The sequence below is a fragment of the Triticum aestivum genome, chromosome 6D, assembly GCF_018294505.1.
Source record: "Triticum aestivum cultivar Chinese Spring chromosome 6D, IWGSC CS RefSeq v2.1, whole genome shotgun sequence".
NCBI classification, from domain to species: domain Eukaryota; kingdom Viridiplantae; phylum Streptophyta; class Magnoliopsida; order Poales; family Poaceae; genus Triticum; species Triticum aestivum.
This window is the reverse complement of record NC_057811.1, coordinates 1,863,769-1,889,672: the sequence shown is the minus strand read 5'-3', so window position 1 is coordinate 1,889,672 and position 25,904 is coordinate 1,863,769.

Genomic DNA, 25,904 nt, shown 5'->3' with positions numbered 1-25,904 from the left:
TCATCTTCAAGACAGAGGCGGTCGTGAAGCTGGTGCTCAACGGTGAGAGGCTCGTCAAGATCTCCATCGACCACCGTGAGATGTGGATGCGCAAATACATTCCCAGGCCAACCAACGTCATCGCCTAGCCAGATCCATCCAGGAATCAATCATCGTCTTGTCTCAATGCTCGTGTTGCTTGTTAGCCAGATCTACCGGATTTTTGACGTGCCATTTCAAAAAAGATTTGTAACCCAATGTTGTGTTGGAGCCAAATTAGGAGAAACTAAAAACTGCTTGACAAAAAGTTTGTTGCTCCTTTCGTTTGGTACTAAACAAACCATATGAGGACATCATTGCCTACCTCGGTATCCTTCCCTTCCTTCTCCCAAACCTTGGCGCACAAAAGTTCTTGGTTTAGATCATCCTTCTCCCAAACCTTGGCGCGCAAAAGTACTTGGTTTATTTTGAAATTGCGCAAACGTTAGACAACGGCCACCAATGTCGCAACATAGCCCCCCTACCCCTCTCCCCACTCCATTATTTGGATATTGATCTCCTTCACGCAATTTCCCCGAACCTGGTCCCATCACCGATTATTTTCCCTATTCATTTTAATTTTATTTGTAATCCTCTCTACAATTCATATATATGTTCCTTTTCTTTTCTTGGTACATGAGCATGTACTATCTCCGCGCTGGAAGGGGTAGATATTCCTAATTCAGCTTCATGCTCCCATGCCAGCATGGAAGAAACTGTGTGTCGGTGCCTCACTATCCTTCTATTTCTTTCCCTAGTTGTTGGTTCATGAAAATTCTAGGTTTTGATTTCACATTGAATATTCATGAACACCCTTATTTTCACTTCTTGCGTACACTACTTCAAATACTAACCGAAGTTTATTTTCTGCAGTGGTTCAAGCCTCGTGCGGACATACCCCACATGCATTGCATGTTTTCAATACTTGCATATGCTTTCTCTTATGAAAATGTTTAGGGCATGGAAATTCTCACAATTTAATGTTGATGTAACATGAAAATTCCCTTCAGTTGGCTTGGCAAGTCTTCGGCAAGGTAATTTTCACCATTTTTGTTTTTTAGTCTGCCAATTGTCCATGCTGCAACCATGGCAATCTCCTAAACCATATGGCAAGTACTCTTCTGCAGCATGGCAATTTTCTGACAATCTTTTTATACAGCATGTTTTTTTTTACTTTAGAACATGGCAAATCCATATACAACAACAATGGCAAATTTATCTATTTCACATGGCAATTCTGGAGCGTTTGCTGAGAATTTTTTGTTTTGGAACAAAAAACGTTCGTTCATTCTTGGCTTGCTAGGAGAACGATAGTTCGCTTGGGTGACCGTCCTGAGGGAACGTCAATGAGTTATTGGAGTCATTATCTTATGTAAGTCTATACTCGCATACACCTTTTCTAAAAGTTCATCTACCACCAGGGACCTCGTCCGGGGCGACGCCAACTTCGTTTAGCGATGACAAGTTCATCTTCGATGACCACCTCCACGTCCTTCTCAGGAAGTCCGAGACCAGGCCGATGGGCATATCAGGCTCAACAAAAAGGCATGGAAATGTTCTCGGTTTTCATTTTGAATTGTGCATTTTTCATGGACGGATGCAGTAAGTGGGGTGACTGCATCCTGAGATGCTCATAGAGATGACGGCGGGAGGAAACATGCTCATGTACGACCAGATCATCTTCAAAGTTAAGGCAATCGTGAAATTGGTGCTCAACAGCGAAAGGCTTGTCAATATCTCCATTGACCATCGTTAGATCTGGTTCCACAATTATATCACCGGGCCAAGCAACACCACCGCTTGATCCATCCATCCAGGATCTCCATCCTCTCAATCCTCATGCTAGATAGCCAGATCTACCAACCAATCGATTTGTAACACAATGTTGTGCCCTAAAGAAGGTGAGATAAAGAATATCTTGTGAAATTTTTTTGTTGCTCCTTTAATTGGTATTAATAAAACGATATAATGACATTGTTGTTATTTGGACATTGACCACTTTCTTGCACCTTCACCCGGACATGGTCCATCTCTACATATTCTCCCCATCCATTTCAAATTTAATTTATACCTCCCTACAATCCATGTTATTCATTATCTTTTCATGGTGTATGACACCATGTACTGTCTCCGCTCTGTAGAGAGGGACATGCCTAATTAAGGTTATTCTTCCCTTCTCGGTACGGAAGAAACCGTCTGTCCTCGCTTCAATATCCCTCGATTTGTTTCCCAGGTTGTTAGCACATGAAAGTTCTATATTTTCATTTGACATTTCATATATACAAGCTCCCTTGATTTACACTTCTTGCATACACTACTTCAAATAGTAACAGTAGAATTGTTTTTGTTGTTGGACATCCACATTTTCTATGTTTGCATGTGCTTTGCTTATGTTCTATACTCACATACACCTTCCCCAAAAGTTGTGACAAATATAATTACAAGGACGTTTAAATGTTTGGGCTTTAGGATATTTAATGGAAATAAAAAATACATGACACTACACAAAAAGCTTGTTGCTCCTAACATTTGGTGGCACTGGTAAGTCATTGCCAGGCTTGATAGCTAGGCTTGGTATCCGTCGCTTACTTTCCGCAAAATCCTTGGCTTGCGAAAGTTTTTGGTTTTAATTTGAAACTACATATTTCCCAAAAACATTGGCTCGCAAAAGTGTTTGGTTTTTATTTGAAACTACATATTGGACCGGAAAAAGAAGCACAACCGTTATACAACGGTTAACCATGTCGTTGGTAGATCACCAGCTTCCACTATTTGGATATTGACCACCTGTGTGCATACACCTCCTTCAACATTCCACTACCTAATTAAGCTTGTTGTTCCTTTATTAACATGGAAGAAACCACAGTTGAGTTTCTTTACCAAATGTCTGGTGCACGAAAGTTCTAGATTTGTCAGCCACCCTTCTTTGTGTATATTGTTGCTTCCTTACCACCACTACAAAAACTACATGTCATTGGCTTGATGTTATTTGCTTCCTCACCCAAAACCTTGGTGCGCAAAAGTTATTATATTTATTGAAACTGCATACCAAACTGAACAAGAAGCACAATCGTTCCACAATGGCGGCCCATGTTTGGACAATGACCACACCTACATACCTTCCACAACGTCAACTGTTCAAATCGCGCACCCCCCCACCACCACCATGATGAATTTCCGCTTATTCTTGTCCTCTCAATAGTCCATGTTCTTCCTTGTTTTTCTTGGTGCATGACACCTCATTTAGAGCCACATACCACATATGCAGAATCACATAGAGATTTCGGTGGTCATAGCAATCCATAGCAAGGTTGACACCTCAGGCCAGAGTGATCACCAGAATGACCAACACCGATGGTGGAGCATGCCAGCACCGACTACCACCTCACTTGAGAGAGCCTTGCCCAGGCCTATCAGCCCAATGGCTGACATGGCCGGAACTAAAATACGAATGGAAGATCACCACCACTGACACGTGACCAAATAGAGCTCAACCGCCGCTAGTTCAAGAGCACACAACCACCAGATAGGTGCCGCGCCTCTCAACCGGAGCACTGTGACTGCCCCGAGCATGCCCACTGTCACGCCTTAACCATGCCGTCACGTCATCGTCTCACATCAGCGCCACCGCCGGAAGCTCACGATCGAACTATTGTGCACCATGGCGAGGCCCACACCCACGGGAAGCCAAGACATACCCCGCGAGAGGCAACAATGAGGGAGAGGATGGGATGTGATGTGGTCGTGCTTTGGCGGCACTAGGAGTAGATTTGTCTTAAGTATTATGATTCAGTATTCTGCAAATTGTCCTATGTGATTTAGTAAAAAAAATTGTGACTGCAAGTAGACTGATTAATTACCTGTTTGGAAATGTGCCGCGAATTTTCATGTTCTTTAACATGGTTGCCTTGTTGGACCCAATGAAAACAACTTGTGACATTAGTAAATGGCTTGATTGTATTTGATATGTTTGCTTGATAATTAATGAAATAATGGTTGTTTCGTTTAACATATTTACACAAGTGTGCCATATTACCACCTCAAAATGTTTAGTTTGGATGTTCATGTGTAATGCTTAGTTTCAACTGATATCATGTGATGTTAAAGAACTAATACTAGAGGCATGTCCACAACTTTATATATCTCAATCATTTTGCTAGCATCTTTGGTACACAACTTTTCCTGCAAGTTATGATGCTTAGATTCACCTATGATGGTTTTTATGTCACTAGATCGTGCCAGCAAGTTGTTTCACCTGTTATAACTCTAAACCGGTGAGCACGAGGATGGTAGACTAGGTTATCAGCGGGGAGGACTTAGATTTAGGATCACATGCATTGAACAGGTTTTAATGCCTTCTCCGATGGTTTCAAAGAAGAACAATCTTATTACCCATAATTACCTAATTATTATGTAAGGTTCCTAGACATGTTTCAAAGAAGAACAATCTTATTACCCATTATGGATCCTCCAACTACATATAGAACCCGTTCCTACAGAAGTAAAAAAGCTTAAACTTAGGGTATTAGCTCATCTAGATAAGCACTCTGTCATCAGTGATATCGTCAGTGCGGTGTCTCAGTATCCACTACCAAGCCTACTCATTTAATACTAATAGATTTCCTCACTACTTGCTACTTGCAACTATCAGGTAATTCAACTCTCATTTACTTTACTTACAACTATCACCGCTGTAAAAACTACTAGCTAAATACCTGCGTGTTGCTATGGAACAAAAAACATCTTGACAGATTGAGTGGCGGTACTTTCGTTATGAGCATGTGGGTGAAGCTAAATTTTTTACCACCTCACAACAAGTGGCCATGTCCTCATCTCTATCGACCATGTCTCACCTCTTTGCATTTGTTCTTCTAGTCCTACATCTTATTCCTGAAGGAAATATGCCCTAGAGGCAATAATAAAGTTGTTATTTATATTTCCTTATATCATGATAAAAGTTTATTATTCATGCTACTATTATATTAACCAGAAACTTGATACATGTGTGAATACATACACAAAACAGAGTGTCCCTAGTACGCCTCTACTTGACTAGCTCGTTAATCAAAGATGGTTAAGTTTCCTGCCATAGACATGTGTTGTCATTTGATGAACGGATCACATCATTAGAGAATGATGTGATGGACAAGACCCATCCGTTAGCTTAGCATAATGATTGTTAAGTTTTATTGCTATTGCTTTCTTCATGACTTACACATGTTCCTCTGACTATGAGATTATGCAACTCCCGAATACCGGAGGAACACCTTGTGCGCTATCAAACGTCACAACGTAACTGGGTGATTATAAAGATGCTCTATAGGTGTCTTGGAAGGTGTTTGTTGGGTTGGCATAGATCGAGATTAGGATTTGTCACTTCGGTTTTCGAAGAGGTATCTCTGGGCCCTCTCGGTAATGCACATCACTATAAGACTTGCAAGCAATGTGACTAATGTGTTAGTTACGGGATGATGCATTACGGAAAGAGTAAAGAGACTTGCCGGTAACGAGATTGAACTAGGTATGATGATACCGACGATCGAATCTCGGGCAAGTAACATACCGATGACAAAGGGAACAACGTATGTTGTTATGCGGTTTGACCGATAAAGATCTTCGTAGAATATGTAGGAGCCAATATGAGCATCCAGGTTCCACTATTGGTTATTGACCGGAGATGTGTCCCGGTCATGTCTACATAGTTCTCGAACCCGTAGGGTCCGCACGCTTAACGTTCGATGACAATTTGTATTATCAGTTACCGAAGGTTGTTCGTAGTCCCGGATGAGATCACAGACATGACGAGGAGTCTCGAAATGGTTGAGACCTAAAAATCGATATATTGGATGGCTATATTCGGACATCGGAAATGTTCCGAGTGATTCGGGTATTTTTCGGAGTACCGGAGAGTTACGGGAATTTGCCGGGGGAAGTAGTGGGCCTTAATGGGCCATACGGGAAAGGAGAGAAGGGCCTCAAGGGGTGGCCGCGCGCCCCCCATGGGCTGGTCCAAATTGGACTAGGAGGGGGCGGCGCCCCCCTCCTTCCGTCTCCCCTCTTCCTCCTTCCCTTCATTCTCCTTGTTGGACTAGGAAAGGGGGAAACCTACTCCTAGGAGTAGGAATCCCCCCTTTGGGTGCACCCCTTGTGGCCGGCCCTCCTCCTCCTCCCCTCCTTTATATACGGGGGAGGGGGGCACCCCATAGACACACAAGTTGATCTTTAGCCGTGTGCGGTGCCCCCCTCCACAGTTTTACACCTTGGTCTTATCATCGTAGTGCTTAGGCGAAGCCCTGCGCCGGTAACTTCATCATCACCGTCACCATGCCGTCGTGCTGACGGAACTCTCCCTCGGCCTCAATTGGATCAAGAGTTCGAGGGACGTCACCGAGCTGAACGTGTGCAGATCGCGGAGGTGACGTGCGTTGGGTACTTGGATCGGTTGGATCGCGAAAATGTTCGACTACATCAACCGCGTTACTAAACGCTTCCGCTTTCGGTCTACGAGGGTACGTAGACACACTCTCCCCGCTCGTTGCTATGCTTCTCCTAAATGCATGACCGTAGGCAAAAAATTTGAAATACTGCGTTCCCCAACAGTGACATCCGAGCTAGGTCTATGCGTAGATGTTATATGCACGAGTAGAACACAAAGAGTTGTGGGTGATAATAGTCATACTGCTTACCAGCATGTCATACTTTGATTCGGTGGTATTGTTGGATGAAGCGGCCCAGACCGACATTACATGACCGCGTTCATGAGACTAGTTCTACCGCCGTGCTTCGCACACAGGTGGCTAGTGGGTGTCTGTTTCTCCAACTTTAGTTGAATCGAGTGTGACTACGCCCGGTCCTTGTTGAAGGTTAAAACATCACACTTGACGAAAAATCGTTGTGGTTTTGATGCGTAGGTAAGAACGGTTCTTGCTAAGCCCGTAGCAGCCACGTAAAACTTTCAACAACAAATTAGAGGTCGTCTAACTTGTTTTTGCAGGGCTTGCTGTGATGTGATATGGTCAAGACGTGATGATATATAATTTGTTGTATGAGATGATCATGTTTTGTAACAGTTATCGGCAACTGGCAGGAGCCATATGGTTGTCGCTCTATTGTATGAAATGCAATCGCCATATAATTGCTTTACTTTATCACTTAGAGGTAGCGATAGTCGTAGAAGCAATAGTTGGCGAGACAACAATGATGCTTCGATGGAGATCAAGATGTCAAGCCGGTGATGATGGTGATCATGACGGTGCTTTGGAGATGGAGATCAAAGCCACAAGATGATGATGGTCATATCATATCACTTATTTTGATTGCATGTGATGTTTATCCTTTATGCATCTTATTTTGCTTAATACGGCGGTAGCATTATAAAATGATCCCTCACTAAATTTCAAGGTATAAGTGTTCTCCCTGAGTATGCACCGTTTCTACAGTTCTTAGTGTCGAGACACCACATGATGATCGGGTGTGATAAGCTCTACGTTCACATACAACGGGTGCAAGCCAGTTTTGCACACGCAGAATACTCGGGTTAAACTTGACGAGCGTAGCATATGCAGATATGGCCTCGGAACACTGAGACCGAAAGGCCGAGCGTGAATCATAGAGTAGATATGATCAACATAGTGATGTTCACCATTGAAAGCTACTCCATCTCACGTGATGATCGGACATCGTTTAGTTGAAATGGTCACGTGATCATTTAGATGACTCGAGGGATGTCTATCTAAGTGGGAGTTCTTATGTAATATGATTAATTGAACTTTAATTTATCATGAACTTAGTCCTGATAGTATTTGCATATCTATGTTGTAGATCAATAGCTTGAGATGTAGCTTCCACTTTATTTTGATATGTTCCTAGAGAAAAATAAGTTGAAAGATGATAGTAGCAACGATGCGGACTTGGTCCGTGATCTGAGGATTATCCTCATTGCTGCACAGAAGAATTATGTCCTTGATGCACCGCTAGGTGACAGACCTATTGCAGGAGCAGATGCACACGTTATGAACGTTTGCCAAAGCTCGGTATGATGACTACTTAATATTTTAGTGCACCATGCTTTACGGCTTAGAACCGGGACTTCAAAAACGTCTTGAACGCCACGGAGCGTATAAGATGTTTTAAGAGTTGAAATTGGTATTTCATACTCATGCCCGTGTCGAGAGGTATGAGACCTCTGATAGTACTTTGCCTACAAGATGGAGGAGAATAGCTCAACCAGTGAGCATGTGCTCAGATTGTCTGGGTACTACAATTGCTTGAATCAAGTGGGAATTAATCTTCCAGATAATATAGTAATTGACAAAGTTCTCTAGTCACTATCACCAAGTTACCAGAACTTAGTGATGAACTATAATATGCAAGGGATGACGAAAGTAATTCCCAAGACCCTCGCGATGCTGAAATCGGCGAAGGTAGAAATCAACAAATAGCATCAAGTGTTGATGGTTAACAAGACCACTAGTTTCAAGAAAAGGGCAAAGGAAAAGAAAGAGGAACTTCAAAGAAGAATAGCAAGCAAGTTGCTGCTACCATGAAGAAACCCAAAGCTAGACCCAAGCCTGGAACTGAGTGCTTCTGCTACAAAGGAAATGGTCACTGAAAGTGGAACTGCCCTAGATACTTGGCGGATAAGAAGGATGGAAAAGTGAACAAAAGTATATTTCATATACATGTTATTGATGTGTACTTTACTAGTGTTTATAGCACCCCTCAGTATTTGATACTGGTTTAGTTACTAAGAGTAGTAACTAAAAACAGGAGTTGCAGAATGAACACAGACTAGTTATGGGTGAAGTGATGATGTGTGTTGGAATTGATTCCAAGGTTGATAATATCACCATCGCACACTCCCTCTACCTTTGAGATTAGTGTTGGACCAAAATAAATGTTATTTGGTGTTTGCGTTGAGTATGAATATGATTGGATCATGTTTATTGCAATACGGTTATTCATTTAAGTCAAAGAATAATTGTTGTTCTATTTCCATGAATAAAACCTTCTATGGTCATACACTTAATATAAATGGTTTATTGAATCTCGATCATAATGATACACATATTCATAATATTGATGCCAAAAGAGCAGCCGCCAATCCCTAATCTCCCTCGGGTGGGCTGATCTGGAGTCCGTTCGGGGCTCCGGAGAGGGGAATCCATCGCCATCGTGATCATCAACCATCCTCCATCACCAATTTCATGATGCTCACCGCCGTGCATGAGTAATTTATAATGTAATCGAGTTAGTTTTGTTAGGGTTTGATCCCTAGTATCCATTATGTTCTGAGATTGATGTTGCTATGACTTTGCTATGCTTAATGCTTGTCACTAGGGCCCGATTGCCATGAATTCAGATCTGAACCTATTATGTTTTCATGAATATATGTGAGTTCTTGATCCTATCTTGCAAGTCAATAGTCACCTACTATGTGTTATGATCCGGCAACCCCGAAGTGACAATAATCGGGACCACTCCCGGTGATGACTGTAGTTTGAAGAGTTCATGTATTAAGTGTTAATGCTTTGGTCCGGTACTCTATTAAAAGGAGACCTTAATATCCCTTAGTTTCCAATAGGACCCCGCTGCCACGGGAGGGTAGGACAAAAGATGTCATGCAAGTTCTTTTCCATAAGCACGTATGACTATATTCGGAATACATGCCTACATTACATTGATGAACTGGAGCTAGTTCTGTGTCACCCTATGTTATAACAGCTGCACGAGAAATCGCATCCGACATAATTATCCATCATTGATCCATTGCCTATGAGCTTTTCACATATTGATCTTTGCTTAGTTACTTTTCCGTTGGCACTGTTACAATTACTACAAAAAACTGCTATTGTTACTTTTGCCATCGTTACCGTTACTTCCATATTACTTTGCTACTAAATACTTTGATGCAGATATTAAGTCTGTCAAGTGTGGTTGAATTGACAACTCAGCTGCTAATACTTGAGAATATTCTTTGGCTCCCCTTGTGTCGAATCAATAAATTTGGGTTGAATACTCTACCCTCGAAAACTGTTGCGATCCCCTATACTTGTGGGTTATCAGGATTATTTTCTGGCGCCATTGCCGGGGAGCATAGCTCTATTCTTGGAGTCACTTGGGATTTATATCTGTTGATCACTATGAGGAACTTGAAAGACAAAAAAAAACCAAGATTTATTCACCACGAGGGGAGGTAAGGAACTGCCATCTAGCTCTGCACTTGATTCACCTTCTGTTTTGAGTAAACATGCGACACCTAAACCTACTCCTGCTATTGATTCTGATATGTCGCATGTTATTGATGATGCCACTTCTGCTATGCATGATGCTTATGATGAAACTACTTCTATGCTTAATGATACTGTGCCATTAGGTGAATTTCATGATGAACAACTTGCTGGGGTTAGAGAGAATGAAATTATTGAAACAGATAATATTGATGAAAGTGATGATGAAGATTCTCCCCCTAGATATGAATTGCCTGATGTGCCTACGGGTTATGTTATGGATGAAGAAACAGCTAGAGACCTTTTTGCTTGCAAGGATAGATATGATCTTAAGAAACTGTTAGCTAAGCTGAAAGAAAAGTCTTCGAATGCTAGAATGAAATATGACCTTGCTATCGCTACTTCACCTATTTGTATTTCTGATAATGTTGGGGATATTACTACTAGGTGTAAACCGGCCAAGGAAGCCGGGTTATCCCCATAATGGATTGTTTATACTTAAAAGCCCATGAAGACACGGAATAAACCAGTTTACTATAGAGACTCAAAGGCCCAAGGCCCAAAGGTAGATTAAGGCATGTAGCTATAAACCGCCATGTAGTACATGACTTGTATTGTAAGGTATGACAAAGTAGAGACCGGGCCGGTATGTGTATAAACCGGCATCGGGACTCTGTAAGCCGGCGGGCGTCGACCTGTGTATATAAAGGCATGACCCGGCGGCGGTTCAAGGACAACACACAACACCTCGAGACTCAGGCAAAGCGTATTCGCTCCCTGGTCATTGAAACCCCAGCAATTCCATCACAACTAGACGTAGGCTTTTACCTTCATCATAAGGGGCCGAACTAGTATAAACCTCTCGTGTCCCTTGTCCGGTTTAACCCCTTTAAGCTAACCCGTTGCGATGGCTCCACGACTAAGTCCTTTTGCTAGGACATCTGCTGTGACAAACCCACGACAGTTGGTGCCCACCATGGGGCTATCGCGCGATGGTTTCGAGTTCTTGAAGGGCAATTTTGAAGGGCTCAAGGGATACGCCATGGGCCGGATGACTAAGAGTCGTCGCGGCAAGCTCTACATCGACGACGCAGGCTGGGGCCCTGAGGCCAGCTCAATCGAGTATGGGTACCGGGTCCCCTTTGGAGGAATTCACGTCTGCATCGGCAAGATCGGCGAACCGGGCCCTGAGCCGGACATCTGCACCGACCTCGTCGAGAACAGCGTGCGAGCCCTGCCCGGGTTCAGCCCGTCGGGAAGCGTGCGTTCGTAGGATTCATCAATGGTGCGGAACTTGAACCGGCGTCCGATGGCGAGACCGTCGTCTACTCAGATGACGAGTCGTCCACCAGGGAGACCGAGTCATTGTACCAACTGCAAGATGGCCAGTTTGGGGGCTATTCCGACGGTGACAGTATTTCGGACCCCTTTGAACCGTCGAACCGGGTTGCGATCTTCATGGCTGGAACTCAGCCCACATTGCAATCTTCAACCGCGGCAGCAATAATTTCCGGATCGGCAGCTGGGCGGGAGGCCCCGCGCGGCGGCTGGCCCAAATCTTGTCCGATTTATTGGACGCCTGGACGACCTTACTGACCACACAAGTTACCGCCGCCACCCAAGATCAGCATAATGCGGAGGTGGCTAAGCTGCAGGATCAGATAGCTCAAGCTAAGGAGGACTTAGCGGGTGTAGAAACCAGTATGGCTGAGGAGCGGGCCGCTTTAGAGGCACAAGCACAGCGGATTCTGGCGAAAAATTATCAACTCCTGTTGGATCAGAACGCTTCAAACGACGTGTTAAGGAGAAGACATCGGTCACGACTACCACCGGTTTATGAGGCAATGAATCTCTTTGGCACGCCAGGAGCAGGAACCAGTAATCTGGCAGCGGTGAACCGGATTGAGACGCCGAGGACCGGAGCACCGGATCAGCCACGGGTGACGGATCCCCCTCGACGGACCCATAACCCGCTGCAGTGTGTACCGGCGCCGCCGGGTCACTTCTCCACCCCTTTGGATAATATGATCGCTGCCGCATCACGATTAGCCGCTATTCCAATGGAGGGTGAATCCCCAGCGGCGGTTGAGACGCGGCGTGCTAGGGATCTTCTTCACACGGCTATGGTGCAGCAGCAGGCATATTCATACAGGCGAGACATAATTCATTCAACCCCACGCCCGAGCCGGAGTTATAGTAGGCACATCGATGAACCGGCTGTGTCAAGCTGTGCGCGGAACCGAGACGCTCCTCGAGGACCTAATCCGGCGTGTGGTGGGGCAAATGCTCAGGATGTGGTGAACAATGGAGCACGTCAAGAAGCCGAGTTAGTAGCGCAGGACCGTCAGCTCACTCCGGTTCGTCCGGTGGCTTCCGTAGAGCAAGGCCTTACTTTTAGCTCTTGGGGGGTGCCCTGCCTCGTCCCGGCTTTGCACAAAGTCCGGCTGCCCAAGGATTTCAAGTGCCCCCGTAAGGTGCCTAATTACACCGCTGATGTGCCTCCCGAGTCATGGATTGAGAGTTATGAGATGGCTATGGAGATGTTAGATGTGGACGAAGCGGCCTGCACGAAATATTTTGCTATGATGTTGGATGGAACAGCTCGCACGTGGTTTAAAAGCTTACCAGTTAATTCCATTGGGACATGGGCTGAGTTAAAAGCCCGGTTTATAGCAAACTTCAAAGACACGTGCAAGCAACCTGTTTCAATTGTGGACTTAGCCGCCTGCGTCCAGGGAGAAGGCGAGTCAACAACCCGTTGGGTGCACCGGGTTTCAGAGATCTTACATTCTTCGGATCGCATCAATGCCAACTCGGCGATTATAACATTGGAGGGGAATTGTCGGTTTCAGCCTTTAAAATTGAAGTTGGGACGGTTCAAGCGTCACTGCAATGACATGGGAACACTTATAGCTGCTCTGGTTAAGTATGCTGATTCTGATAGTACCAAGGACGACCCCGAGTCTGACGATGACAAACCGGGGAAGGGAAAGAAGAGCGGCAACGCCAAGGGGCAGTAGCATAACCCGACGGGCCACAATAATAATGGTAAGCGGAAGGCAGATCATAATTCAGATTTTGTGGCTAACACCAATACTCAGGGTAATGGTCAGCATCGTAAAGGAAAGCCGCCCCCAAGAAGGGCAGAGCCTAGTCCTAATCCGGAGCGCCTGAATTACCTGTTGAACCAGCCCTGCCCGAAGCATGGAACGCAGGACAAACCGACCACGCACATTGTTATATCATGGGAGAATTCAAAAATTCAGATTTCCTCCGGAATGATCATGGACCATCCGGCGGTTCAGGATCCGGGTCCTATGGGCCGGGTTATGGACGAGGCAACTCCGGTTCAGGATTCCAAGGCAACCAGGGTGGACATGGCAATCAAGGCAATCAGAGCAACCAGGGTGGTTATAACCAACAAGGACCGCAGCAGCAACAGTCAGGGTGCCAAATTCACCCAAAGCAGTTAAATAGTGGACAGTACCACGTTTTCACCACCAGCTTATGCAAACGCGATCAGAAGCTTCATAAACGAGCAGTGAACTCAGTTGAACCGGCAGTGCCTTGTTATTTGCGATGGTCTGAGCAGCCTATTGTCTGGAGCCGAGAGGATCACCCGCCCCGGGTTGACAATCTGGGTCATTTGGCGTTGGTGGTGGCGCCTCAGGTTGGAGGTTATAAGTTTACTAAGGTGCTCATGGATGGAGGCAGCAGTATCAACATCTTATATTATGACACCTTCCGTCGTATGGGGTTGACAGATAAGAATCTTAAACCGTCGAACACTGTTTTCCATGGTGTGGTGCCTGGCAAATCAGCCTATCCGGTTGGTAAAATAGCTCTGGAAGTCGCTTTTGGAGATGAGTATGACTCAAGATCAGAGACATTGACTTTCGAAGTGGTGAAAATCCAAAGCCCGTATCATGCCCTGTTTGGACGGCCGGCTTATGCTAAGTTCATGGCACGACCCTGTTATGTTTATCTGTAGCTCAAGATGCCGGGTCATAAAGGGACTATCACAGTACATGGAAGCCACACGATCGCTTTGGAGTGTGAGGAAGGTGATGCGGCCTATGCTGAGTCGGTTTGTGCAGCAGAGGAGTTGAAGTTCTATAAGGACAACGTTGATCCGGCGGACATGACTTCTTTGAAGAAACCAACCATGGAGCATGATCCGGCCTTGAAGTTTAAATCGGCTGATGAGACCAAGATGGTTGATTTTGTGCCCGGCGATTCATCCAAACAGTTCATCATCAGTGCAAATCTGGATCCAAAATAGGAAAGCGCGCTCATCGAGTTCATCCGTGAGAATCGGGATATCTTTGCATGGAAGCCTTCTGACAAGCTAGGTGTACCAAGGGAACTCGCTGAGCACACCCTTAATATTGATCCCAAGTTTAAACCGGTCCGACAATTCCTTCACCGGTTCAATGAAGAGAGGCGCAAGGCTATTGGTGAGGAGGTAGCCCGGCTCTTGCCGGCAGGGTTCATTGTTGAAGTTTTTCATCCGGAATGGTTGGCTAATCCGGTGCTGGTGCTTAAGAAGAATGGCACCTGGCGTATGTGTGTGGATTACACGGATTTGAACAAAGCGTGTCCGGCTGATCCTTTTGCCCTCCCCCGTATAGATCAAATCATTGATGCTACGGCGGGTTGTGAGCGTTTGAGTTTTCTGGATGCTTATTCAGGTTATCATCAGATTAAGATGGCAGTTAAGGACCAGGAGAAGACAGATGCCCTTTGGGCTCAAGAGTGCCCAGGCAACTTATCAGCGTTGTGTTCAGAATTGTCTTCATAACCAGATTGGGCACAACGTTCATGCTTATGTGGATGATATTGTGGTGAAGTCCAGTAAGGAGGAAACATTAATAGATGACTTAAAGGAGACCTTTGATAACCTCCGGGTTTATAAGATGATGCTCAACCCGGCCAAGTGTGTTTTTGGTGTGCCAGCAGGCAAGCTTTTGGGTTTTCTGGTGTCTAACAGGGGCATTGAAGCTAATCCGGAGAAGATCAAGTCTATTACTTCACAGGCTAAACCGAAGTGCATCAATGATGTTCAGCGATTGGCAGGCCGGATTGCAGCATTGAGCCAGTTTATAAGTCGTCTCGGGGAGAAGGCCATCCCTTTATATCAAATGGTGAAGAAAACGGACAACTTTGTCTGGAGTGATGCGGCTAATGAAGCGTTTGGGGCTCTAAAGCGGTAGCTTGCTGAACCACCTATTCTTGCTGCTCCCATGGACAAGGAACCATTGCTGTTATATGTGGCTGCTAATGCTCGGGCTGTCAGCGTGGCTATTGTGGTGGAGCGCAAGGAGGCAGGAAAGGAGTATCCGGTTCAACAGCCGGTTTATTATATCAGTGAGGTGCTCATTGAGTCAAAATAGAGATATCCACATTGGCAGAAGCTTGTATATGGGGTTTTATGGCGAGCCGGAAGCTGAAGCAATACTTTCAGAGCCATCCCATTACCGTGGTCAGTTCTGCTCCTTTGGGAGATATCATCCAGAACAGAGAAGCGACTGGCCGGGTTGCTAAGTGGGCTATTGAGCTTGGGCCTCACGGATTAAAATATATGCCTCGCACGGCCATCAAGTCTCAAGCACTCGTGTATTTCATCAATGACTGGACGGAGTTGCAGGTGTCGGAGGATAGACCGGATAACACATACTGGACGATTCATTTCGACGGATCCAGGCAATTGGAGGGCTCGGGGGCTGGAGTGGTTCTTACTTCCCCTTGAGGTGACAAATTTTGTTATGTTCTCCGCTTGATGTTTCCTTGTACTAATAATGCAGCTGAGTATGAGGCCCTGCTCCATGGTCTTCGGATGGCTAAGGAGATGAATCTGAGCCGGGTTAAATGTTTTGGTGACTCGGACCTAGTGGCTCAACAAGTTTCTGGTACTTGGGATTCCAAGTACCCCCTCATGGCAGTGTATCGACAAGAGGTGGATATTGTTGCAGGTCATTTCAATGGTTATTAGGTTGATCATGTAGACCGGCGAAAGAATGAAGCAGCGGACGCTTTAAGCCGGTTGGGCTCCCAGCGTAAACCGGTGCCACCCAATGTTTTTCTTGATGTTTTGCATAACCCGTCGGTCAAGCTACCCACGGAGGAGGACTTAGCTATTCCTGATCCGGAGGCTCAGTTGGTGGCGGCGCTTCATGTCACCCCGGATTGGATGATCCCATATTTGGCGTATATGAACCGGGGTGAGTTACCAGAGGATGAAGTTCTGGCCAGGCAGATAATCCGGCGTTCCAAGTCCATGACTATTGTCAATGGCGAGCTACATCATTGCAGTGTCTCAGGGGCTTTTCAACGTTGTGTTTCTCCTGAAGAAGGTCGTGAAATTTTACACGAGATTCACGAAGGTCATTGTGGTCATCATGCCGGTTCAAAGTCCCTGGTGGCTAAGGCTTTTCGTCACGGTTTCTATTGGCTGACGGCTCATGCTGATGTCGAGGACTTGGTCAAAAGGTGTGATGGCTATCAGAAGTTTGCACGCCGGACTCATGTTCCGGCTCAGGAGCTGAGGATGATTCCAATTACCTGGCCATTTGCAACCTGGGGGCTTGATATGGTTGGACCCTTTAAGAGGTCTAAGGATAAGAAGACCCACCTCTTGGTGGCGGTTGATAAATTTACCAAGTGGGTGGAGGCAGAGCCAGTTAGCAAATGTGATGCAGCCACGGCGGTTCAATTTATGGAGAAGGTGATATTCCGTTTTGGTTTTCCACACAGCATTATAACAGACCATGGCACGAGTCTTTCCAAGGGTGCTATGGAGGAGTTCTGTCAAAGAGAGCACATCCATCTTGATGTGTCTTCAGTGGCCCACCCCCAGTCTAATGGTCAAGCGGAGAGAGCTAATAAGGAAATCTTGAAAGGGATCAAGCCCCGGCTTATGGTTCCTTTGTAGAGGACACCGGGTTGTTGGGTTGAAGAGTTGCCTTCCGTTTTATGGAGCATTAACACCACCCCCAATAGTTCTACGGGTTATACACCCTTCTTCATGGTTTATGGAGCGGAAGCTGTCCTTCCAAGTGATATTCGTCATGACTCACCACGAGTGGCAGCTTATGTTGAAGCGGATAATGAAAGAGCACGCCAGGATGCGTTGGCCTGTTGGATGAGAAACGGGACGTAGCGGCGGCTCGCTCGGCAATTTATCAGCAAGACCTGCGGCGTTATCACAGTCGCCGGGTTAAAACTAGAACTTTTCAAGAAGGCGATCTAGTGCTCCGGCTTATCCAAGATCAGACCGATATGCACAAGTTATCCCCGCCTTGGGAAGGGCCCTTTGTGGTCAGCAAGAATCTGAACAACGGATCATATTACCTCATGGATGTTCGAGAGCATAAAGACTCACGCAAGTTAGAGGAGGAGACGATCCGGCCGTGGAACATAGCTCATCTACGGTCGTACTACACCTGAGCCATAGGCTCCTATCATGTACATATTTTGACGATGTATATATTATGATCAATATAATAAACCGGAGCCCCAGCTAAAGCGGGGTATCTGCTGTTCTTCTCATATCATGAGTGGTTACACGGAGGATTCTGTTTGTGAAGCGACATCCAGTTTACCCTTTGATTCAGCTTTACATCTATCTATTCAATTTAAGTCACTTGGGGGCTTGGTCGTATTCGAACCATAGCTACACCTCTTGGCTGGCTCAAGGCCACAAAAGAAAGTCACTTGGGGGCTTGGTTGTATTCAAACCATAGCTACACCTCTTGGCTGGCTCAAAAGCCACGACAGTAAGTCACTTGGGGGCTTGGTTGTGTTCAACCATAGCTACACCTTTTGGCTGGCGCAATGCCATTACTTAGGGGCCAAACAGTGTTCTCAAGAACAACTCAAACATAGGCACCCGTTGAGCACAGCTCAAAATGTTGCTTGGGGATTCTTTGCTATCGCAATGAACAAAGAAATCTACACTTGCAGTAGGCTATCAAGCCGTGTCTTGGAAGCCTGGTATATACACCTAAAACCCCGGGTTAACCTGCCTTCATTAAGTAAGTCACTCCACCCAGGTAAGCCTGGTATGACCCGCCAACTTGACAAGTCAATCGCATATGACCCTGAACTTGTCAATGATAGACCGGCGATTGGTTAAAGATGGAGGACCATCTTAAAAGGCTTTGTAAAACGGTTTAACTCAGTGGCCTGGCAGCCCATGAAAAGCCTCGCATTTGGGCCTGGCAGCCCTTGAAAAGCCTCGACTACAAGTTTTTTTTCTCTCTGGTTTTTTATTGGTCAGTTTTGTTTTTCTCCCTTGTTAAAGTTTTGAGCTAAACCGGCGTCCAATGGCCCAGCCTGATTGTAAATCATCCGTATAAACCGGTGTTTATTTAACCCGGCCTGGAGTTAACTATAAGTTGCCAGGATGATCATCCGGTGTTTATCATAACCCGGCATCACTTATTATATACCAGCATAACATGGTTTGAGTTATCAATACTCAGTATTTGGGTCGTCACCCTTATTACAAGAATGTTGGTAAACCAACAAAGTGATTCAATATCACAGGTATGATATGTTTCATATTTCATTATTTAAAGCTATGGTTATCAACCTTGGCTATATATTGGGCATTATGACCCGTCCGGCGGTGAACCGCCAGGACAGTTTTCACTTTGTTTTATGTAGAAATAGGGCTGTATAAAACCGATAAAGATTATAAGCAAATATAGCATGACGGATTAACAATATTTTGTGCAACAAGTATGCACGATGGCATATCAGATCAGCTGTTCAAGCTAGCCTATTACAAGGCGTTTTCGACTGCCAATAAGAATGATTGTTTTTCACAAAGATGACAATAGGCACAAGTTAAACCGGCTTCCGGATTATGATTCTACCTCAGGTTGATGTGAAGGTTGTGGATCTTCCTGCGCCGGTTCATCCTCCTTCTCTCCACCCAGTGGCTGGAAGTCAACAGTTGTCCAATCAATTCCTGATAAGGCTTGAAAGACAGCTTCGTCGTGTATAAGATCAGACGGTTCAACATCAGGAGCGTAAGTGTGCTTACAGATCGGCGGGATCAGACTTTCCACGTCATAAGTTGGAGCACTTATTCGCTTGCCACTGGCATCATATACATTCTGGTAAATTGACAAGTTAGTATCTTCAGCCAACTTACTTGCCAGTGGTCACATCTCTCTTGTGATAGCCCGGAGATCGTCATTGTTAAATTTTGAACCGTCCTCTTTTTGGCTTGGGTAACCATTTAAAACATCTTCCGGATCAAGGTTAGAGATCCAGGCCTTGGCGCGCGTCAGTCCAGTAAGGGCACCGGACCTAGCAGCGGATTTCTTTAATTCCACAATCTCGGCAGGCATCATAGACAATTTTTCCAGCGTTTCCTTGATTACCGACGGGGGCGGATAGTTATTGGAAGCTATGCAGATAGCTTGTTGCGCGCCGGTATAAAGCTGCTCTACCAAAGTATAGAAGGCCTTCAATTTTTTGCGCATATCTGCGCCAAGATGAGTAACACGGCTACCTGCAAAAGGATCATATTATTATTAAACCGGAAGTTTTTATAACTGGTGTTGTTACATATTGGTGAAGAGATTGTTACCAAAGATGGCAGAGGTCATGGCATCAATCTGCCGCTTCAGGCTGCTCAGCTCTTCTGTGGCCGGTTTAAGGGCGTTTTCCGCATCTTCTGCCCGCGTTAACAAGGTGGTCTTTCCAGTTGCCCAATCTGCCCGTTCGCCTTTGAAGAATTCCTTCAGCTGCTCCATGGTTCTTAAAGCGGTGGTCAGCTCGCTCTTAACTTTGCAAGTTTCGTCTACCTGAGACTTGATGTTTCCTTGGAGATCAGTGATTTGGGAGTCTTTTTTGGACAACTCAGCCTGCAAAATACAGATAATAAGTTAGCATTACAACATTGAAGTCCCAACCACATAACAAGTTATCTACTTGACACTTGGGGGCTAATGCGGATTGCTTCTTATCAGCTATTAATTTAAAGTCTCAACCACATAACAAGTTATCTACTTGACACTTGGGGGCTAATGCGTATTCGTTCAGATTCAGATGGATTGTCATCATTATAAGTGGTGAGATTAGTAGGATGTACCGGTTCATTCTAAAAAGATATAAGCCGGTTCATGGGGGCTACACCAGCAAAATGCAAATATCGATTCAAGACCCGGTTCAAACCAATGTTATGCATCGGCCCTTGGGGGCTACTGGAGTTGATACGTTTGACCAGTTCTAACCAAAGGACTGTTGGAATATTTATGCAAAGGGAAAGTGACATTTACCTTATACCGCTCCTTCATCAGGCCTACTAAACCGGCTTCAAAGTCGCGGCTTGTATACAGGCGGTTTAAAAAACCAGAATGAAGGTCTTCAGTGCTGAGGTTGGTATAATTGGATAACTCGGATTTCCATTTCACTTTGTCCATAGCAGAAATTTCTTCTTTGGCGCTATGCTTTGATAACGCGACAGGACGACCAGGGGAGCTGAAACCAAGGCCAGTTACGACATCATCGTCCGTAGTTTTGGCAGGGCTTGGCGGTTTATCGGATGCTTTAGCCGGACTCGGCGGATCAACAGTTGGACTTAATGGATCAGCTGACTGGCTTGTTGGATTATTTTCTACCGGTTCAACAAGCGTGTCGGTTGCTTGAGGTTCCGGATTATCAATAACAGTGTTAGCCTCCGGGTCAATAGCCTCTAGGGTTTTCTCCGGCTCGGTAGCCGGTTCATGGTCGGTTGGCCTATTCAATCTAGCCTTCTTGCTTGGTCTGGCTTTAGCACCGAAAAAGAGCAGACACGAAGATCGATATGACAATATAATACAAGACCAAAAAGTTAATAGTATGTTATGCTTACCTAGGGACAGTTCTCAGAGGAGGAAGTTGTGTCGCTGACGACTCACCGGACGATGAATGGGAAGTTCCCTGATAATTTGAGTCAGACGGATTAAGAGGATATCGGATGTAACCCGCCTTAGGATAAAGGGTGTCAGGAGTATAAGCAACCTCTTGGCGGCGTTTGCGAACTGGCGAATTTGGTAAACCGGAGGAGGTCACCACTTGGCCACTATGTCGAGTTGTGCGGTGAGCTTCATGCTGCTATGTCTTTAAAAGAAAGTGCGGGTCCAAATAAGAAAGAGGGCATGAAAATTTTACTTTCCGAATGGCTCGACGGATTCTTGGTACTGGCACAGGATCAGAATCAGAAGAAAGAATAGTTACCTCATCAGCATGGCTGGCTTCCGCTTCATCCTGATAATGATCATTGTCAATAAGGTGTATGAAAAATGAACCGAGAGAGTCAAGTTCTACCTCTGAATCCGGAATATCCAGATCATCATCAATAATGGGCTCGGACGGTTCAACGTTCCTTCTTTTCATAGGCTTTTTTGAAACCTTGGTCTTAAGCCGAGGATTCTTTACTGGTTTATCTTGTGATTTTTTCTTCCAGAATGGATCATCGGCCTGCATTGACAAAAAGTAAGTCATCAAAGGAGGAATTTAACAAAGGATGGATAAAGGCAGAAATACGGTAGATTATACCTTTGGCGGTTTATTGGCAGCATAGAAAGGACTGAGCCCGGTTTTGCTGCACACATCTATTGGCTCATTAAGCATCTTTTTAACAGCTTCGGTGACTTTATCATCAGTCAGCTGGATGTCCATATGGCATTGCGGGTCTTTCAGATCCCCTGTGTATTCACACATTAAACCGGGTCGCCGGCTTAAAGGTAAAACGCTCCATGAAACCCAACATCAGACAAAATCCACGCCTGTCAGCCCATTTACAACAAAGGCTCTGAGCATTGCCAGTTGAGGGACATATTTTGCTCGCTCCTGGGCGGTCAACCGTTGAGGAAAGGGATGAGCTTGGGTAAGCCGGTGTGGACGGTAACCCGGCAAAGGATTTTCATTGGCTGGGGCTGTGTTGCGGCAGTAGAACCAAGTCTGATTCCAGTCCTTAGGATGACTATGAAGCTTGGCATGAGGGAAATCAACATCTCTCCTCTTCTGAATTGAAACCCCGCCTAGTTTAGTATTGGGGCCATCCGTAAACTCAGTACGGCGGTTTAGATAAAAGAAATCCCGGAACAGATCAACAGTAGGCTCCTCTTGCAGGTACACTTCACAGAATACTTGCCAGTCACAAATATTGGATATGGAGTTTGGACCGATATCTTGGGGATGGATTTGAAAGTCGGCGAGCACGTCACGGAAAAATTTTGATCCGGGAGGAGTGAAGCCTCGGCTCAGGTGATCAGTAAATACAATAACTTCTCCGTCTTGGGGTTTAGGAGGAAATTCTGGACCGGGGACTCGCCAATGAATAGTGTCCTTATTTGCTAAAGCGCTCGTTGCAACACAACCAGCCAGCTGCGCTTCCGTAACCCGGGAAGGAACCCAATTACAGGAACAGAATTGTTTGGCCATTTCTGGTGACAAGTTGGAAAAAAGCACGGTATCCGGTGTAAAGTTCATGGTTACAACTTACAAACCGGTGCAATGATGGAAGACGACGATATTTCAAGCATTTGGGTGTACTAAACCGGATTTCAGCACTTAAAGCAGGTTGGCGGTTTAACAAAGGGCTAATGGTATATGATGAGTTATCAAAGTTTAAAGGATAAACCGCCCACAATGGTATAGAGGCTACAAATTTACAAAAATTTGTAAGTATGGCGCATACAGATTTCACAGATCAGTGGTATAAATTTGGATCTGCCACAGTTCTAAAATGAGGAAATAAATTTAACCTAAAATGGTGGCAGTGGAAGAACACGTTTGTATGATTGGATCTCAGGCGGTAAAAGGTGTTTTCTGAGGTTGGTAAAGGGCGCTAGACTATCATCGCCTACTTCTACTATCAGTTGCAAATCAAGTTATGAGATCTAAGAACAGAAAGAAGACGAACAGGGAAGAACACCGACGAACCGCGGAACCCTAATGCAGATCTGAGATTGAAAAGGAAATGAACTAACCGGTGCTGCGGAACAGCGGAGGAGCGCCGTGTCGCTCTGGTTTGATCAGGTTGATGCAGCGGCCTTGGTTGATGTAGATACGAAGGACGACGGCGGCAGAGCTCGGGTTCTAAGGCATCACGAGGAAGAAGGAGACGAAGAGAAAGGGGAAAACGGAAAGGACCCTCGACCGTATTTATGAAGACGAAAGGATAAGGGTCAAGCGCAAGAATCGAGGAGCCAAACAAATGGATATGTGACAGATTTGTCGCCTCGATTGTCGGAGGCTCATTAATGAAGGTGAGGAATACACCATTTAAAATAACAAATGACGTCATGGCGGTTTATTATGATTCTGGATGATGACGTCGTGGCGGTTTACAAGATTTATGCGAGGATATGGAAGAAGAATTTTTTTCAAGGTTTTGGAGATTGACATGAACCAGTTCAAATCAATCTGGGCCTAATGTTGGGGATATTACTACTAGGTGTAAACCGGCCAAGGAAGCCGGGTTATCCCCATAATGGATTGTTTATACTTAAAAGCCCATGAAGAAAAGGAATAAAGCGGTTTACTACAGAGACTCGAAGGCCCAAGGCCCAAAGGTAGATTAAGGCCTGTAGCTATAAACCGCCATGTAGTACATGACTTGTATTGTAAGGTATGACAAAGTAGAGACCGGGCCGGTATGTGTATAAACCGGCATCGGGACTCTGTAAGCCAGCGGGCGTCGACCTGTGTATATAAAGGCACGACCCGGCGGCGGTTCAAGGACAACACAGAACGACTCGAGACTCAGGCAAAGCGTATTCGCTCCATGGTCATCGAAACCCCAGCAATTCCATCACAACTAGACGTAGGCTTTTACCTTCATCGTAAGGAGCCAAACTAGTATAGAACTCTCGTGTCCCTTGTCCGGTTTAACCCCTTTAAGCTAACCCGTTGCGATGGCTCCATGACCAAGTCCTTTTGCTAGGACATCTACCGTGACAAACCCACGACATATAAGGATTATGATTTCTCTGTCGATCATGAGTTAATTACTTTGGTTCAATCTGATCCTTTTTATGTCTATGAATCTGAAACTGTTGTGGCACATCTTACTAAATTAAATGATATAGCCACCCTATTCACTCATGAGGAAAAAATTCGTTACTACTATATCCTTAAGTTATTTCCGTTCTCATTAAAGGGTGATGCTAAAACATGGTTTAATTCTGTTACTCCTGGTTGTGTGCGTAGTCCCAAGGATATGATTTATTACTTCTCTGCTAAATATTTCCCTGCTCATAAGAAACAAGCTGCCTTAAGGGAAATATATAATTTTGTGCAAATTGAAGAAGAGAGTCTCCCACAAGCTTGGGGGAGGCTTCTCCAATTACTTAATGCTTTGCCTGATCATCCTCTTAAGAAAAATGAAATACTTGATATCTTTTATAATGGACTAACCGATGCTTCCAGAGACCACCTGGATAGTTGTGCTGGTTGTGTTTTCAGGGAAAGAACTGTTGAGCAAGCTGAATTGCTATTGAATAATATATTGGGTAATGATAACGATTGGACACTTCCTGAACTAGCTCCTAAGCCAAATCTGAAGAAAAGGGGTATTCTATTTCTCAGTCCTGAAGATATGCAAGAGGCAAAGAAATCTATGAAAGAAAAGGGTATTAAAGCTGAAGATGTTAAGAATTTACCGCCTATTGAAGAAATACATGGTCTTGATAACCCGACACAGGTAGTAAAGGTAAATTATCTCTATAGATTTGATGAGGGTGATATTCCTCGTAATAAGTCTGCTATCCAATGCTTGGATGAGTTTGATAACTTTGTTGTTAAACAAGAAAACTCCAATGCTTATGTTGGTAGACAATTGAAACGAAATGCTTATATGATTTAACACTTGAGTGATTATATGTCTAGAGTTAAAGGTGACCTTAAACTTATTAGTAAACATGCTTCTATGGTTACCACTCAAGTAGAACAAGTGCTTAAAGCTCAAAATGATTTGCTAAATGAATTAAATAATAAGAAAAATGATAATGTTGTTAGAGTTATGACTAGAGGGGGTAAAATGACTCAAGAACCATTGTATCCTGAGGGACACCCTAAGAGAGTTGAGCAAGATTCTCAGAGAACTAATGTTGATGCACCTAGTCCTTCTAAGAGGAAGAAAAAGAAAAATGATAGGACTTTCCATGCTTCTAGTGAACCTGTTGTTGACACACCTGAAAATCCCATTGATATTTCCATTTCTGATGCTGAAACACAATCTGGTGAGGAACATGAACCTAGTGATAATGTTAATGATGATGTTCATGTTGATGCTCAACCTAGCAATAACAATCATGTAGAGATTGAACCTGCTATTGATCTTGATAACCCACAATCAAAGAATCAACGTTATGATAAGAGAGACTTCGTTGCTAGGAAGCACGGCAAAGAAAGAGAACCATCGGTTCAGAAACCCATGCCTTTCCCACCTAAACCATCCAAGGAAAAGGATGATGAGGACTTTGATCGCTTTTTCGAAATGATTAGACCTATCTTTTTGCATATGCGTTTGACTGATATGCTCAAAATGAATCCTTATGCTAAGTATATGAAAGATATTGTTACAAATAAAAGAAAGATACCGGAAGCTGAAATTTCCACCATGCTTGCTAATTATACTTTTAAGGGTGGAATACC